The sequence below is a fragment of the Oncorhynchus masou genome, chromosome 16, assembly GCF_036934945.1.
Source record: "Oncorhynchus masou masou isolate Uvic2021 chromosome 16, UVic_Omas_1.1, whole genome shotgun sequence".
NCBI classification, from domain to species: domain Eukaryota; kingdom Metazoa; phylum Chordata; class Actinopteri; order Salmoniformes; family Salmonidae; genus Oncorhynchus; species Oncorhynchus masou.
This window is the reverse complement of record NC_088227.1, coordinates 16,463,830-16,470,133: the sequence shown is the minus strand read 5'-3', so window position 1 is coordinate 16,470,133 and position 6,304 is coordinate 16,463,830.

Sequence of the window (6,304 nt, the reverse complement as noted above, 5' to 3'; positions counted from 1 at the left end):
AGCTCTTTTTCTTTGATGTCACACAGATATCACCTCATAAAAGACCTGTCGTACTACGCTCCAAGAACAGGGGGAAAGAAAAGGTAGGTGAATCACAGACAATTAATAGAATGAATTATTCAACCAAGAGGGAGATTCTTTTCTCCTTGGAAAATCAATATTCATCCAAAACAAGTGCTTTTCAGAGCTAACAATAAGCATGCTTCCTTCTGTAAAAGTCAGAGCTCCTGTAGCGTTTACATTATGCATTCATAAATCAAAAGGTTATGACTGGAATTAATTTGAAAAGTGGAGACAGTAAGTCACAGGATGCGAATATGACAGCTTTATTAGAAATCTGGATTGCTTGAATTTGTCAGAATTAATGTGACACATTTTGATTAAACGGCAACCTTTCACTGGAGAGATGAGATCTTCACAGCAAACCTATCTGGCTGAAAAGAGTGGCACATGACATACAGTGGGGAGAACAAGTATTTGATACACTGCTGATTTTGCAGGTTTTCCCTACTTACAAAGCATGTAGAGGTCTGTAATTTGTATCACATGTACACTTCAACTGTGAGAGACGGAATCTAAAACAAAAATCCAGAAAATCACATTGTATGACTTTTAAGTAATTAATTTGCATTTTATTGCATGACATAAGTATTTGATCACCTACCAACCAGTAAGAATTCCAGCTCTCACAGACCTGCACCTGTTTGAACTCGTTACCTGTATAAAAGACACCTGTCCACACACTCAATCAAACAGACCCCAACCTCTCCACAATGGCCAAGACCAGAGAGCTGTGTAAGGACATCAGGGATAAAATTGTAGACCTGCACAAGGCTGGGATGGGCTACAGGACAATAGGCAAGCAGCTTGTTGAGAAGGCAACAACTGTTGGCGCAATTATTAGAAAATGGAAGAAGTTCAAGATGACGGTCAATCACCCCCGGTCTGGGGCTCTATGCAAGATCTCACCTCGTGGGGCATCAATGATCATGAGGAAGGTGAGGGATCAGCCCAGAACTACATGGCAGGACCTGGTCAATGACCTGAAGAGAGCTGGGACCACAGTCTCAAAGAAAACCACTAGTAACACACTATGCCGTCATGGATTAAAATCCTGCAGCGCACCCAAGGTCCCCCTGCTCAAGCCAGTGCATGTCCAGGCCCGTCTGAAGTTTGCCAATGACCATGCATGAGGAATGGGAGAAGGTCATGTGGTCTGATGAGACAAAAATAGAGCTTTTGGTCTAAACTCCACTCGTCGTGTTTGGAGGAAGAATAAGGATGAGTACAACCCTAAGAACACCATCCTAACCGTGAAGCATGGAGGTGGAAACATCATTCTTTGGGGATGCTTTTCTGCAAAGGTGACAGGATGGCTGCACCGTATTGAGGGGAGGATGGATGGGGCCATGTATCGCAAGATCATGGCCAACAACCTCCTTCCCTCAGTTAGAGCATTGAAGATGGGTCGTGGCTGGGTCTTCTGAACCCAATAGAAAATCTTTGGAGGGAGCTGAAAGTCAGTATTGCCCAGCGACAGCCCTGAAACCTGAAGGATCTGGAGAAGTTCTGTATGGAGGAGTGGGCCAAAATCCCTGCTGCAGTGTGTGCAAACCTGGTCAAGAACTACAGGGAATGTATGATCTCTGTAATTACAAACAAAGGTTTCTGTACCAAATATTAAGTTCTGCTTTTCTGATGCGATTTTCTGGATTTTTTTTGATTCCGTCTCTCACGGTTGAAGTGTACCTATGACAAAAAATGACAGACCTCTACATGCTTTGTAAGTAAGGAAACCTGCAAAATCGGCAGTGTATCAAATACTTGTTCTCCCCACTGTAGCTGCAGATAACAGAGAAAAGAATGGTGGTTACCATAGCGTTTGAGGCCATATGTTTCATTTGGGAGATACAATTTCAGGATAACGCAATACTTCCCGTTTGTAAATCCAAATATCATGCTACAGAAATCAAATCTGGAGCTGCTTCTCAGATGCTTTCAGGGGACATTGAGACTGATCTCATTGGAAAGATTTTAGCCCCAAAACAATACTACTCAACCATGTGGTCTTGTTTCTGTCTTCTGTGAACTATACTTTCGTAGTTTGAACAGGCGTGCCTAGAGAAGGTACTGCGTACGTCCTCATCATCAACAGGTAAATGCTCAATGGCTGTAGAACAAAACAGGACAAATAAAACTATAAGATCATGTCACGATCAATGACCCGTTACACTATATGCTTATGTATCTGTTTGCCGTTTATTTTTTATATATACTAGTTTCCCTTTCTATCATATTACAATATATGTTATTATGCAAACTGTAGTTTGGAAAATTGTCCTTCTTTCTCAACCAGCTACAAACACAACAGAACATCTAGTGTACAATAGACTGTCACGTCCTGACCTTAGTTCCTTTTTTTATGCCTCTATTTTAGGCTGGTCAGGGCGTGAGTTGGGGTGGGCATTCTATGTTTTGTTCTATGTTTCTATTTCTATGTGGTTGGCCTGGTATGGTTCCCAATCAGAGGCAGCTGTCAATCGATGTCTCTGTTTGAGAACCATACTTAAGGCAGCCTGTTTTCGCCCTTGAGTTGGGGGTAGTTGTTTTCTGTCTCTGTCTCTGCACCAGACAGGACTGTGTCATTCCTTCTGTTTTGTTATTTTTGTTCTAGTGTTCAGTGTAATTAAAAGATCATGAACATGTACCACACTGCACCTTGGTCCTCTCCTTCTTCCACCTACGACAGCCGTTACAGAACTACCCACCACAAAAGGACCAAGCAGCGTGGTAAGAAGGAGGAATGGACATGGGAGGACATTCTGGATGGGAAGGGATCCTACACATGGGAGGAGATCCTGGCTGGAAGGGATCACCTCCCATGGGAACAGGTGGAGGCAGCCAGGAGAGCGGAGGCAGCAGGGGAGGTGAACCAGCTTTACGAAGAAACACGGCTGGCAAGGAAGCCCGAGAGGCAGGCCCAAAAATGTATTGGGGGTGCGGCACACAGGGAGATTGGCAAAGTCAGGTAGGAGACCTGAGCCAACTCCCCGTGCTTACCGTGGAGAGTGAGTGACCGGGCAGGCACCTTGTTATGTGGTGTAGCGCACGGTGTCTCCAGTGCGCATACATAGCCCAGTGCGCTACATCGCAGCTCCTCGTATCGGCCGGGCTAGAGTGGGCATCGAGCCAGGAGGCATGAAGCCGACTTCTCGGTCCGTGTTATATGGCACCAGCCCTACGCACTGTGTCTCCCGTGGGTCTGCACAGCCCAGTGCGTCCTGTGCCATCCAGTCAGGACGGGTTGTTCAAGCCCTTAGTTCGAGACCTCCAGTGCACCTCCACGGACCGGTCTATCCTGTGCCTCCTCCAAGGACCAGGCCTCCAGTAGATCTCTCCAGCCTGGTGAGTACTGTGCCTGTTCTAAGAACAAAGTCTCCTGTGTGTCCCTCCAGTCCGGATCTGCCAGAGCCTCCCATCTGGACGCTCCAGAGCCTCCCTCCAGTCCGGACCCTCCAGAGCCGCCCGTCAGTCCGGAGCCGCCAGAGCCGCCCGTCAGTCAGGAGCCACCAGAGCCGCCCGTCAGTCAGGAGCCGCTAGAGCCGCCTGTCAGTCAGGAGCCACCAGAGCCGACCTGTCAGTCAGGAACCGCCAGAGCCGCCCGTCAGTCAGTCAGGAGCTGCCAGACCCGCCCGTCAGTCCGGAGCAGCCAGAGCCGCCCGTCACTCCGGCGCTGCCAGAGTCGCCCTTCACTCCGGCGCTGCCAGAGTCGCCTTTCACTCCGGCACTGCCAGAGTCGCCCTTCACTCCGGCCCTGCCAGAGTCGCCCTTCACTCCGGCGCTGCCAGAGTCTCCCGTCTATTCGGGCCCGGTGAAGGGTCCCCAGTCCGGGGTCGGCGGCGAGGGTCGCCGCTCCAAGTGGGCCCAGACTAAGGTGGAGTGGGGTCCACGTCCCGCGCCAGAGCCGCCACCACGGACAGATGCCCACCCAGACCCTCCCCTATGGGTTTAGGTTTTGCGGGAGGGGGGGGGGGGGGGTGTACTGTCACGTTCTGACCTTAGTTTCTTTTTTATGTCTCTATTTCAGGTTGGTCAGGGCATGAGTTGGGGTGGGCATTCTATGTTTTGTTCTATGTTTGCATTTCTATGTGTTTGGCCTGGTATGGTTCCCAATCAGAGGCAGCTGTCAATCGTTGTCTCTGAATGAGAACCATACTTAGGCAGCCTGTTTTCACCCTTGAGTTGGGGGTAGTTGTTTTCTGTCCCTGTCTCTATACAAACAGGACTGTGTCGTTTGTTCCGTTGTTATTTTTGTTCTAGTGTTCAGTGTAATTAAAAGATCATGAACACGTACCACGTTGCACCTTGGTCCTCTCCTTCTTCCACGACAGCCGTTACATAGACGCTCATTTGATGGAAACTTTTTTCCATTCCAGTTTAAGTATAGCCTTTTGCAAGACATGACAAAAATAAACAGTTATCAACAAATACTGTTTCGAAGCTTAAGGTCAAACCACTTCACGAGACAGAAGAAAAATTGAAAGTTCCACAGATATTAAAGGGGAATGGAAACACTTCCGGAAGTAAATCTAAGCAAGAGATGTATTCAATCCACAAATACTAAACATGTTAGCTGGCGTTCTGAATCCTAGTGTGTCCACTCCCCTTTAACATAATACTTTTTGTCGTGGCAAGGTGTCCTCGGATTCTGAAGAGAATGAATTACTCATACAGTACAAGGTAAGTGGACATCTGTACTTAGTTTAGAAGAGTATTGTGTAGCCTATCGGAGTGATTAGTTTACAAAATTATCTAAATTTATGGAATGCATGTAAGATAACTTTGTGCAGGCAAACACTACAGCTGACAAAGTCAACAAGTGCATAAACAGAACAGTATTCAATAAATACATATTTACAAAGCCCCATGTCTGCCATATCAGAATGGACAGTGAATCCATACCAGTTTTATGATATCATGTTTCTAAGACAGTTGCAGGGGCAAAGGGGAGTTGTTCCTCTCAGGCTAGCCTACAGGCGCTCCTGTAAGTCCACTGTATGGATTCACAACCTAGATTCCCATCTACTGCATTTTGGAGGAAATAGGACAGGGGTTCCCCATCTTTTTCTGCTCCACAAATTGATGTAAAAAAAATCATGTGACCCCAATTAATATGTTATCTTGCCTGTTATCGCTGTGTGTTTATATTTACTCAATACTAGTCTACCCCAGGCTGCCTCAACACATGATACTGCCATCCAGATGTAGTCTAACAGTGTAAAATACAGTTAGTTGACTTGGTTGGATATACCTATGTTCTTAATTTGTTTAAGGATTATAAAACATTTTCTCAAGGGGCCCCATTTCAATATCAGGGAACCCCATATAGGTTCCCGATCCCAAGTCTGGGAACCACTAAAATAGAGTATGGACTATTCCACGGTAACAGAATGATGCTGATACTCAGATTTTTCGCTTTCAAATGTATGTCAAACAAAAACCAATGATTGCCCAGACTATACAACTCTACTGACAATGTTACAAAAACATATTTACTTGAAGAGCAGTGCAGACACAAAGTTTGTTAACAGAAGGACGGGGTTGTGCTGTTTGTGCTGTCCTTCTGTTACAAAACGATTCATCTGCACTGTGCTTCCAATTTTATGTGGAATTTCTTAATGGTTTGTTTAACTTTGCAATCATTGTTTTTTTGTTTGGCATACATTCATAAGTGATAAAGCTAAGTCATTCGTCTGTCATAGCGTCATTCTGTTATTGTGGAATTTCTCGTATTGCTGTGGAATGGCCTTGTGGTTGTGACTCACGGACAATAACACACACTGTGGTGGTATGGATGACGTTCTATGACTTTTCAATTATTCAGATGCTTGGCTGAATGCAAATGTGGTCATACTAACACAGAAGTCTGCTAGCAAGCTCTATTGAAAACAAAAAATATCTTCATCAAATGTCAGAATTCGACATCCTTACACGTCCTACTTGACTATATCACTCAAAATAGCTCTAGGAAGCAATACCATTGACCTGAAATATAATGAGAGGCATGGCATTATATCATCATCTAATAGCGATGAACAAGGGTTCGCATCAAAGGCCATCATGATTTCCCTCTCATACTGTAGACGATCCTGTCCTGCCTCTCCACAGGGACTCTGGCTGTGCAGTGTACCTCCTCCCGATAGGGACTAAAGGAGAGTGAAGATGATGGTCTTTCATGCAAACACTTGTTCATCGCCATTAGATGACGATGGATCCTGTACAATCATATGAAATTGTCTCCAGC